The sequence below is a fragment of the Podarcis gaigeae genome (genome assembly GCF_964106915.1).
Source record: "Podarcis gaigeae genome assembly, chromosome: 2".
NCBI lineage: Eukaryota > Metazoa > Chordata > Lepidosauria > Squamata > Lacertidae > Podarcis > Podarcis gaigeae.
Genome location: NC_139679.1, coordinates 54652983 through 54665753, shown reverse-complemented (window position 1 = coordinate 54665753; position 12771 = coordinate 54652983). Strand labels below are relative to the sequence as shown.

At 43.1% G+C, this 12771-nt stretch overlaps 1 protein-coding gene across 3 annotated transcripts in view; it reads right to left on the bottom strand.

Annotated features, from left to right (window-relative positions):
* PPP2R2B (protein phosphatase 2 regulatory subunit Bbeta) overlaps positions 1 to 12771 on the bottom strand; it is a 257075-nt gene that overhangs the window by 218000 nt on the left and 26304 nt on the right. The gene's annotated exons all lie outside the window — the stretch shown is intronic.

The following is a 12771-nucleotide window of genomic DNA, read 5'->3' as shown; positions in this document are numbered from 1 at the left end:
AATGATTTTTTCTGAAGCCAGAAATAGGAATTCGAAGAGTCAGCATACACACACACACATATTCAAGTGTGATAATAGACTCATAAAATCGTAGAGTTTGAAGGCACCATGAGGGTCATCTAGCCCAATCTCTGCACTGCAGGAATCTTTGCCCAACGTGGGGATCAAACCCTCGACTCTGAGATTAAAAGTCTCATGCTCTACCAACTAAGCTAACGGCTACAACCTTAATTGTTCTTAGCAAGGAGGGTTTTTCACTTTTCTTCATTTAATACCACTGCTAATCTTAGCTGCTAAGAAACTCACTCCTTTCTTTTATTGATGGGATGACCCACTTCAGATCACAGAAAAGTTCTTACCCAAATTTAAGGCAGTGACAGAGCTTCTATTGCTATCAACGAAGGCATATGCCCAACAATCTGTGCCTAAAAAGCCAACACATGTTCCTGATACAATGCATGAATTGTTAGGCTTGAATCTGGCCCATATTTACTGAAATTCCTGATCAATCATGAGCTTCACTGGTTTCCCCTAAATCCATCTCTCTCAGGCTGGCTTACCTATTTTTCTGTTATGATGACCTTTTGACTAGCTACTGATCTGATAGGGCTGCTGTTAGCAGGGGGAACTCTCTTTTGCAGGCTATACATTCTGCTTTCTTGTAAGCAGAACCTGTATAAAAGAGGTACTCTTTGATCATGTGACCCAGAGTTTGTGACGGTGTAATAAGAGTTCTAGTTAGGGATGTGAGTTCAAGCCTTCTTCACACATTATTTAGGAACTGCTTCTCTGTGCTGTAAATTCACAACTAGGGTGGAACGGCAATAGCGGGGTGGTGATGCTGGAATCTACCATTCGCTCTTCCCGCCACACAGTTTCTTTGTCCACATACTGTGGGAAACTGGCTTCTACAGGTGCATTGCAAGGGCATAATTCTGCAGCTGGAATGGGAAATGGCAGTTTAAAGGCATATTGCTTCTGAAGAAGACAGAAGGAGAAAGAAGAGAAAAGAACCAGCAGGCTTTAGAGAAATTCTGACCTTGATTACTTGATTACATAACCTCAATCCTTTGTCTACCTTAATTTGCTTTTTGGATGTTTATTGCAAAAGAGTGAATTACCATTATCCAACATCTGTTAAGATGGCTTTTATTTCTAAGAAGTTATTCCACAACATCATATGTCAACTATACAGTAGTTGTACTGAGTATTTTGAAAACACTGTAGATTGGAAATTGAAGTGATTAAATCCTTATTGCAAAACAACAACAACATTCCATAAAGCACTGGGTATGTATTTTAAAACAATAGCCACTGAACGAAAACCTACTGTGATTAAACATAAAAGTATATTAGGCACTGGCTGTGTGATGCGGAGTAATTATGCTGCCAAGCCTTTATTTATGCATGAATTGTTCAATAAAAACTCATAGTCAAGAGCTATCAGTTTCTATCATCCAACTCACTCCATTATGGAAAGAACAGAATGATGGACAGCAAGCATGGGGAAACCTTGGAGCCTCCAGATGCTGCTGGACTCCCCTGTAGCCCAACAATTGGCCAAGTTGGCTAGGGCTGGAGGAAGTTGAAAGCCCAACAGCATCTGCTGTAGAGCAACCACTTCCCCTGGAACTGTTCTTTCCTCCCTCCAGACAAATGGGGCATAGAAATTGCACACAAACATCAATGTCTGTTTTCAAAGATGAGATTTCCACACTGCATTCTTCCTCTAGGCAGAATGAACCGATACCGCAAAAGAGTTTCACATCTAAACTCAGCTTTCAAACCTGGCACTTTTCCAACCATTTTCATTCCTGTCTCTGGGTCTGTCACTGTCCCTTAATTTACAGCCAATAATATCCACTAGTGCAAGTTCCCTTGTGCTTCAATCAGATGGGAAGACTTCATAAAACATCAGTGCTTTAATGATTTCACAAAAGAGTTGTGTTCTCTCTTGGAATCCTTAATCAGATGAAATAGGCCCTGAGGGTGCATGCAGACCGACAGTTGTTTTGCAGGACCTGATACAGTGATTTGCTCAAAGTAGTAAACACAGATTGCACAGTATCTGTTAAGGTTCAGCATTCTAGTTCAGGATTTTTGCATAAAGGTTTATACACTATATTAAAGAGATAAAACCTTCCAACAATTAGACAGAAGTTTAATGCCATCCTTCCTTTTCTACCTCCGCTGTTGGAGACAGTATACCTAGTCTGAATTTACCAGTCGCTGGGAATCACATGTGGGATGAGTGCTCTCCTACTCGGGTTCTGCTTGCAGGCTTCCCATTTGGCATCCGACCGGCCATTGTGAGAACAAGAAGCTGGACTAGATTTCCCTTGAAAATCATACCCATGACTCCTTTCTTCATTTTCTTTAGCGTTAGAACAACAATTGTTCTTCATTGCTTTTAATAGAGAAATATTTAAAACAGGATGATCAGTAAGCCCAGTCATTATATGCTAGTGGCACTGTGTAGGATTGCAGGTTCACACCATGGAGTGAGAAATATTTACACTACCACACCTCCTGTCTCATTTCTTATTAGAAATACTGACACTGAAACACACACACACCATTTCCCTACCTTCTAAAGAACACATGTTTCTATAACGCCCATCAGTATGCATGCGGGGAGGTCACACAGGGCTTAAGATGTAAGCATCTGCCACTGTGGCAAGTGAATTCATTGTGGCAAGTGAATTCAAAGGGTTTATCGAGGTTGCAACCCATATCAAGTGTGGAGGAGGCAGTGAAAGCTGGTCCATCAGGACAAACGAGGCATCCCTCCACCAAGCACAATCCACCTTCAGCCAGCTCCCACCTGCCTCCTTCCTTACAACTTGTCCCCATGCGGTACTGTCTGTCAGCACCCTCCACCTTAGCCTTTGTAGAGTTCAGCCAATAGGAGGATGGAGACAAAATCAGAATTAGTTGGCTCTGGTTGGCCTCCCTGCCTTTGCCCTACCAGTCCCAAGGCTACAAGGCTCCATAGGGAGTAGGTCCTGAATATGGAGCCTGAGACAGATTAAATCAGGATCCAGCCTGTATACCAATACCCAACTTTGGCCAAAGGAGGACAACAAAGAACTAAACAAGCCTCTTGAACAGCAACATGATACAGCAGGCCTGGCCAGGTGATAGTGCCCGACTTCTATAAAAGCTTCTGCTTTAAGTTAGCTCTCTTGCGTAACAAGGGAATTCTTCTTCCTGATCTTTGTTTGCTACCCTTTGCCTTACTCAAAGAACCATCTGCACTGACTCCAAAGAAAAAGCCAGGTCTGACACTTTTGTACTCACAGAAATAAACAGGGTAAACAAAAGCTAACTCAGGACACCATCTACATTCAGCAGACTGAGCAGCCACTTTGGGTGCACTCTTCCCCACTAAGATGAGATGTCTTGAATTTTTATTTAAATAATAATTACTTCTGAACTTGTATCTATACATAACGATTACCACACACACATGATGGCCATGCATGCACAGCCAATAGACCTAAATATTGCCTGGTGGCTGAATAATACTATTCATGGCAACTCTGAAATCACTGGATGTAATCGTGTGTTTAACTGTAACTGTAACTATTTCTTAAATGATTTAACTGTTTTAGATTTTGTGTTTTTGTTTTTACTTGTGGGTGTGTATATTGCCCTAAACTCCTTTGGGAGGAAGAGTGGGATAATAAGTTCTATATATATATATATATATATATATATATATATATATATATATGCTTTCGTAGATTTTCACGGGTACAGGAATGCAGGTTTTGGTGTCCTCGGGTGTCTTCCCGTGTAAAAGTTGGGGTGTCTAGGCGACGTTTCGACGAGGTCTCACTCGTCATCTTCAGGCTGGTGCTTTCGGCTTCTTGTTACTGGAACAGAGCGGGATCTCAATGTTTGAGTTCCTATAAATACTGTAGAGGGGGTGTAGTGTCTAGCCTCCAATGTTCTGGGCAGAGAGGAAGTTCCCAGGCTAGTGTGCCTTTTCTTCTTTTGTTCCTTAATTACTTGAGAGATACCTTGAGTGATTTCTTGAGTGATATCTTGAGTACCACTTAGGTGGGTCATTAGGTGTGGATTAGTTGCTAAAGTCTTTGTGTCTTGACCTCTTGAACTTTGTGAAGAGTTTTCCTGAGAAGATGGCTGTATTGCACTTAGTTGTGCTTTGGCTTGGCTTCGTGTATAGGGGCGAGCTGTGGTTTTGTGGCTTGTGTCAGCCAGATCTGTGTAGGGATTGCAGGGGGGTGCAGCATCCGGAGGTGCCACCATGGATTGGCTACTGGATGGTGTCAGTAATTCATCTGTGGAGAGGGTCTGGGTTTGGGTCTGGTGTGGTTGATTGGTGTTGGCGTTCTGTGTGCCTCTGGATCTGGTGTCAGTTTTTGTGGGGAGGGCTAATTTCCAGATGTCTGGCAAGCGGGATGTGTCGTCACGCTTGTTCATGTTGTGAGGGTGTTTCTCTATCTCGATGGCTTCCATGATTATTCTCTTGTGGTGATGTTCCGTGTTAAAGAGCAATTTGGAATCTGCAAAATTAATTTCGTGTCCTGTTTCTTTCATGTGTTGGAAAAGAGAGGAAGTTTTTTCTTCTTTTTTGACGGCATTCTTGTGTTCTGCGATACGTGCATTTATTCGTCTGTTTGTTTGTCCAATGTACGTGGCTGGGCAGACTTTGCAGGGTATTTCATAGATCCCTTGGTTTTCCAACTGGATTTTATCCTTGGGGTTTCTGAGGATATTGGCTATTTTTTGGTTGGTGCAAAAGGCTGTTTTGATATTGTGTTTATGGAGGATTTTGCTAATTTTATCTGTAGTGCCCTTGATATAAGGAAGGAGGGCCATGCCATTGTTTTCTTCTGTGTCTTGGTTTTTGGGGGGTGTTTCCTTTTGGATTAGCTTCGTAATCCTGTTTTGCTGGTATCCATTGGCAATTAACACATTTGAGAGATTCTGTAACTCAGTTGTCAAGTGGTCTTTGTCAGCCAGGCGTTTGGTTCTGGAGATGAGAGTCTTGGCTACGGAGTTTATTTGTGCAGGGTGGTGGTGTGATTGTGCATGTAAGTAGCGGTTGGTGTGTGTTTTTTTCTGGTAGATAGTGTGTCCTAGGGAGCCATCAGGTTTTTTGTAGATTAGGACGTCAAGGAAGGGAAGTTGGTTGTTGGCTTCTATTTCCATAGTGAATTGTATTTTGGGGTGTAAGTTGTTGAGATGTGTGAGGAAGCTATCCAGTTTTTCCTTCCCGTGTGGCCAAATTACAAAGGTGTCGTCAACATATCTGAGCCAAAGTTTGGGTTTGTGTTCTGACTTGTCTAAAGCATTGGTTTCAAAGTGTTCCATGTACAGGTTTGCGATGACCGGTGAGAGGGGTGATCCCATAGGTGCTCCTTCTATCTGTTTGTATCTTTGTCCATTGTGGATGAAGTACGTGTTGGTTAGGCAGTGGTTGGTCAGGTCCAAGATGTATTCGGGGGGATTGTATTTGTTTTGAATAGCTGTCAAGGCTTCATTAATGGGCACTTGTGTGAAGAGAGATACAACATCGAAGCTCACAAGTAGGTCATTAGGATGTAGGTTTTGCTTCTTTATTGTTTCTATGAACTGGAAGGAGTTTGGTACGTGTGAAGAGATGGATTCTGCATAGGGCTGAAGTTGCTTGGCGAGAAATTTAGCGAGATTTTGTAGAGGTGAGCCTATGGAGCTGACTATTGGTCTGAGTGGTGTTCCTTCTTTGTGTATCTTGGGGAGGCCGTAGAGTTTGGGGCATCTGGATGATTTTTCTCTGGGGATGATTCTTAGCTGGATTTCTTCACTGATAGGAGAGGCTTTTATTTTGGATTTGGTGGTTTTTTCCAGATAGGTGGTGGGATCTGTTTTTATAGGTTTGTAGGCAGGATCTTGGAGTAGCTTTGATAGTTTTGCTTGGTAGTCCGATGTGTTCATCACCACTGTGGCATTACCTTTGTCTGCTGGGAGAATGATTATGTTGTTGTCTTTCCTCAGGTTGGTGAGTGCTTTCTGTTCTTCTTTGTGTAAATTGCTTCTGGGTGGTTTGCTGGAGCAGAGGATGTTGGTGACTTCAAGTCTGATTTTACTGGCTTCATCTGGGTTGAATTTGGTTAGGCTAGTAATTGTAATTTGGCCACACGGGAAGGAAAAACTGGATAGCTTCCTCACACATCTCAACAACTTACACCCCAAAATACAATTCACTATGGAAATAGAAGCCAACAACCAACTTCCCTTCCTTGACGTCCTAATCTACAAAAAACCTGATGGCTCCCTAGGACACACTATCTACCAGAAAAAAACACACACCAACCGCTACTTACATGCACAATCACACCACCACCCTGCACAAATAAACTCCGTAGCCAAGACTCTCATCTCCAGAACCAAACGCCTGGCTGACAAAGACCACTTGACAACTGAGTTACAGAATCTCTCAAATGTGTTAATTGCCAATGGATACCAGCAAAACAGGATTACGAAACTAATCCAAAAGGAAACACCCCCCAAAAACCAAGACACAGAAGAAAACAATGGCATGGCCCTCCTTCCTTATATCAAGGGCACTACAGATAAAATTAGCAAAATCCTCCATAAACACAATATCAAAACAGCCTTTTGCACCAACCAAAAAATAGCCAATATCCTCAGAAACCCCAAGGATAAAATCCAGTTGGAAAACCAAGGGATCTATGAAATACCCTACAAAGTCTGCCCAGCCACGTACATTGGACAAACAAACAGACGAATAAATGCACGTATCGCAGAACACAAGAATGCCGTCAAAAAAGAAGAAAAAACTTCCTCTCTTTTCCAACACATGAAAGAAACAGGACACGAAATTAATTTTGCAGATTCCAAATTGCTCTTTAACACGGAACATCACCACAAGAGAATAATCATGGAAGCCATCGAGATAGAGAAACACCCTCACAACATGAACAAGCGTGACGACACATCCCGCTTGCCAGACATCTGGAAATTAGCCCTCCCCACAAAAACTGACACCAGATCCAGAGGCACACAGAACGCCAACACCAATCAACCACACCAGACCCAAACCCAGACCCTCTCCACAGATGAATTACTGACACCATCCAGTAGCCAATCCATGGTGGCACCTCCGGATGCTGCACCCCCCTGCAATCCCTACACAGATCTGGCTGACACAAGCCACAAAACCACAGCTCGCCCCTATACACGAAGCCAAGCCAAAGCACAACTAAGTGCAATACAGCCATCTTCTCAGGAAAACTCTTCACAAAGTTCAAGAGGTCAAGACACAAAGACTTTAGCAACTAATCCACACCTAATGACCCACCTAAGTGGTACTCAGGATATCACTCAAGAAATCACTCAAGGTATCTCTCAAGTAATTAAGGAACAAAAGAAGAAAAGGCACACTAGCCTGGGAACTTCCTCTCTGCCCAGAACATTGGAGGCTAGACACCACACCCCCTCTACAGTATTTATAGGAACTCAAACATTGAGATCCCGCTCTGTTCCAGTAACAAGAAGCCGAAAGCACCAGCCTGAAGATGACGAGTGAGACCTCGTCGAAACGTCGCCTAGACACCCCAACTTTTACACGGGAAGACACCCGAGGACACCAAAACCTGCATATATATATATATATATACATATATATATATATTAATAATTCTTTCAAGGCCTAAGGAGAATCACACGCTGTGCCACTCAGCACTGTCTTCTGAAAAATACTAGCTCTCAAATGAGCTTCAGAAAACAGTCAATTGCTTGTTTCCATTTGAAGGCTACAGTTGATGCCAGAGAAATGATTCTGGGGTGCCAATGCCTCCAATTGTTTAAAACCCTTAAAAGAACATTTATATTTTTCTAACATAGATAAACATTCAGCTGACTGGCTTCCGTCCATATATTAAACTGCCCTCTAGTGTTTTCTGCTCAGTACTGGAGCAAAATGGCCATAAATATTTAAATAACTGCCGCTCCACGATCAAAGCAATTCATAAGAATAATGGCTTTTAAGAAGACAAATGAAGAACAGCTGAGGGCACTTGAACTAAAAGTTCACATGCCAGCCAAAAGTGTGCTGTGAGGTGAACTTATGGTGTGCGTCTGCCACAGTCAGGAGGCCACATCACTGGCTTCTTTCTGCGTTTAGCAGGGCTGCCTGCCAAATCACATATTTTATCAACAACAAGAAGTCGTCTTATATCCCTCGCAGCAGTTCTCAACCTGCGGGTCCCCAGATGTTGTTGGACTACAACTCCCATCATCCCTGAACTCTGGCCTTGCTAGCTAGGGGTGATGGGAGTTGTAGTTCAACAACATCTTGGGACCCACAGGTTGAGAAAGGCTGCCCTAGGGAGCTTGGAGCAGGAAACATGGCCCTCTCCTCCCATTTGAGGCTCAAAAAAGCCTGTGAGGTACGCAAAGCTAAGAGACAATGACTGACCCAAGGTCACCCAGTGAGCTTTATGGACGAAGCTCGCCAAGTTGAATCCAATGAAGTCACTGCATGAGTGGAATAATGCCCACTCATGCAATAAAGTTTCCCCTCCCTCTTCTCTCCGTGTTCAGTCTGCACACATACACACAAACACAGAGAAACATATCTTCTCTGGTGGATTGGAGGGACTCCCAGAGCAGATTTGGGGTTATGGGATGGGCATGGGGAAGAGAGGGAAGGGAATTCTGTTGAGTGAGCAGAAGTTCTCTTCTCTGTGCGATGATGTCACTGGATACAACTCATAGTCTTTCCACTCATCATCCAAGATTATGACCCAGCCTTTCCCAACCTGTTGCCCTCCAGATGTTTTGTACTGAACATCCACTAACCACTACAGCACACTGGATGTCTTTTATCACACTGCTCTATCCATACTGTGCAAAGTGAAAATGGCAGCTGCTTGACTTGGTGGATCCCTTATGGCAGGGTGTTCCTGGTTGATGCCAGTCGATTGTGTGATCCTGACGGATCCCCACGCCCAAAAAACAAAAGCAAAAGCTCAACAACTTTGGTGTAGGCTCCCCAAAAAAAGCTCAACAAATTTGGTCATGTTTTTATAGTGGGAGTAGATAGCAGTCTCTTGGAAGTTGGACATCTCTGCCTTATGGTGTCAGCCAGGGTGCACAGATTGGTCAAGAGCTAGAAAGCAAAGTATCTATCATATTTTCAGAGTGAGTCATCAAGTGGTGCAACCCAGCAGACAGCAAAATATAGCTAGAGACTTTGGGGGGGGGGGAATCCCAACTAATTATTAAATCAGTCCTGGCATTTAAGTGTTAGAATAGACCATATATTCACATCTGGTTTGTCTCAGTTTATGCAATTTGCCTGGATATTGGTGCAACTTGAGTCAATTACACATTTTATTTATCTTGTAAATCAAATTGTAGTTTCCCAAAGAAGCAATGGGGTTTTGATCAAAATGTTGGCAAATGTACTAACAGGTAGAGCTGGATAATAATGGGCTAATAAAGAGGCTGATGGTGTCATCTAATGAGACACCCTTAAATTAATTAATTAATTAAACACAATTGCCTATTAAAATCATCTGTTTTCCATTCTGGAGCTATGATGCAATATTTCACTTCTGCATCCCTCTCTTTTACCATGAATGACTTAGGAACACTGTCCCTTCTCCACTAGGAGGCAGGGAAGTTCCAATGTTACCACCATTTTATAACTTGTTGTGAAGAACAGGCCCATTCAATGTTTCTCCAGCATTACCGGTATCTTGTTTTTGAGCCAGCCTTCACTCTTAAAAACTTCCCACCTTCTTCACACTATAGGGAGATCATAGTTTGTGCTCCCCCTTGCGAATTTCACACTCCTCAAACTTAATTTGTGTCGTGCCTGAATCCTAGATGGTGATGTGCTAAGAAAGGCAGCTGTTTCCAGCATGCACAGAGTGGTGTTCCATCAACCCTGACTGAATAACTGCACCAGTTTGGCTGGCCCCACATCCTTACAATTAAGAGGAGGGGAGCAGGGCTTCTGGGACAAAAGGCATGGCTGAAACACAGCTCAATCCCCTACTACACTCAAAAAAGACTATTCTGCCTTCTTCACTTTGCTTTTACCAGTCTGGTCCTTGTCCTGTCTTACCAAGCTAGTTTTACCCCTTCATAGTCATTTCTACTTATCCATGCCCTTTTCTCCTCTGAGGGTGAAATATACTCAGAGTCGCAAAGTGATTTCATGCTCTTTATTCAGCTCATAGTGGTGAGGAGGAACGAATGGAAGTCCCCTCAAAGTATCTGCTTTATATACATTATTTACACAATGGGCTGCACATGATTGGCTAATTCCAGAATTCTACTGTAAGCCAATCAGGTTGTGGATTCATTTCTATCTGGAGCATGATTGGGTGGTTCCTGCCAACCAATCATACTGCTGCATTGTTCTAGGACCAATCAGACTGCTGCATTCTGAATCCTATTGTTCTAGGACCAATCAGACTGCTGCAGTTTGGATCATATTCAACTCAGTACATAACAGAGGGATTTTAGTCTTCCCTTCCCCACCCAGATTCAATAGCTGTCTGTGATGGTAGCAGCCATGGAGAGGGCAGGAAAGACAATTTATACTCTCTCCTCTGTTGAGGCTTCTTTCTGCAGTCCCAGCTTTTCTAAGCACCTCTAGTTTGAATTCCACCCTGAAATAGTTGCAGTCACACACTGGTTGCACAATTCAGGTTACACAATTATGTCTCAAATAATTTTTTTACTGCTTCTGCTTGCCTGTGTTGTCTTATGGTCTGAAACAGATTTCTTGGATATTTCTCTTATCAGCTCACCATCTCAGCTGAAAGCTTCTCATTTCTTGTGTGTCTTTGAGCTTCCCCACCAGCTCCCCTGTGCCTTCATTGATTGATCTGTAAGGTTGTTGGGTTTTTTAAAGACACATTTGACAAGACTATACTCTATTGTAGGTTTCTGGACAGATTTTTCTGTAGTATTGAGCAGCTTAACTTGACAATACAGAGAGATGTGCTGAACTTCAGGAAGCATGATCAGAATACAGAAGATTATATAAAAACCAAGAAAGAGTATTGTAGCACCTTAACAACCAATACATTTATTGGATAACAAGGTTTTGTAGACTAGAGCTTATTTCATCAAATGTATAAAATGTATCAAATGTATGTTGTCCACAAATTGTTATTCACAAGTTTATTGTTTTATATTTTTGTAAACTGCTTTGAGGGTTGTTGTTGTTGTTTTTTTTTAGAGTTAAGCAGTGTATACATTTTATGAAATAAATAAACAGACATACATATCTGTTCAGAGATGGGAAATGTGGCTGTGAAGTCTCCCCCCCCCCCCCCACTACAGGTATTAAAGTATAATGGTATAGATAGCAAGATATTGTTAAATGCACCAGGCCATTCATTATCTTACAAATAAACTGGTCTGACTGGTTCAGCAGGTTCCTCTTACAGATTCTAAAGTCTAAACTAATATACACACGGTCACAGGTTTGGAAGGGATTCATGGGTATCATTCAGACTGACACACCCCCCCCCATCCACAACATATAAAACACTATTATCAGTGACAGCAAATGTGATTGGGTCACTTTGTTCTTAAACTTGTTTACATTTGGGTACAAGAATAGTTGTTACATACAGTACATGGTTGTGTATGCACTCTGATCAGTTTACTGGTGTGACAGTACCAGATGGAAGGGAGACCTAGGTCTCTTCCAGTGCTAATAAATGACCAAATTGAGGTGTGTGTGCTTGCAATGGCCAAGCAAAGGCATGTTCAGTTGGATCAGGAGCACAGTTAGTTCTCAGCATGTGTCTGGAGTTCTTGTCTCTCCCAAACATGGATGTGTTGTCTATTATTAATGGAGAGAGCCTCTGTACACCAGGGTTTGTGGCTTCAATGTGATTGCAGCAACAGCCCTCATTGCACAGCCACCTGCAAAAGAAAGCTAAGGGGGACCCATGAAAGCTTATGCCAGGTGTTTTCAACCTTCAACGGCTCCCTTAACCAACTACATTCTTTCTGCGGCACCCCTGTGGGGCTCAGGAGCCCAGTTATGTCACCCCTTGTCTACAGAGCTGGCAGCCTCTCACCCTTTTCAAATACCCTCCCTTGTGGAGTCTTCCCTCAGCCTCCTCTCCTTGGGAGTCCTCTGCGTAGCTGCTGCTGCCACCCCTGGTCTCTGAGCTGCCCCACCCCACCCCAAAGAGAGGAGCCTTCCAGAGGCACCATTCGCCTGTGAAGCTTATAGCCAGGGCTGCTGCAATAAACAGCTGTGCAAACCTTTGGGAGGCAGAGACAAGAGAGGGCATCAGAGGAGGGAGGGAATGAAAGAGGGACAGAGGCCAGTGTTGGCTGTGGCACCCCTGACCCTCATTCAAGGCACCCCAGGGTGCCAAGGCACACTGGTTAAAAACTGCTATCTTATGCCATGGTGGTAAACCTTTCCCTTTTAAAGTGTCGCTAGTTACTAACTTAACTGCCCCTTTGGAAGAAAGCTATATAGCACTTCCAGCAGTTGTAAGCTAAGGAAAATCTTGAGGGTTTGATTTTAAATAGTAATACAGTGGTACCTCGGGTTAGGTACTTAATTCATTCCAGAGGTCTGTTCTTAACCTGAAACTGTTCTTAATCTGAAGCACCATTTTAGCTAATGGGGCCTCCTGCTGCTGTGCCGCCGCAGCACAATTTCTGTTCTCATCCTGAAGCAAAGTTCTTAACCCGAGGTACTATTTCTGGGTTAGCGGAATCTGTAACCTGAAGCGTATGTAACCCGAG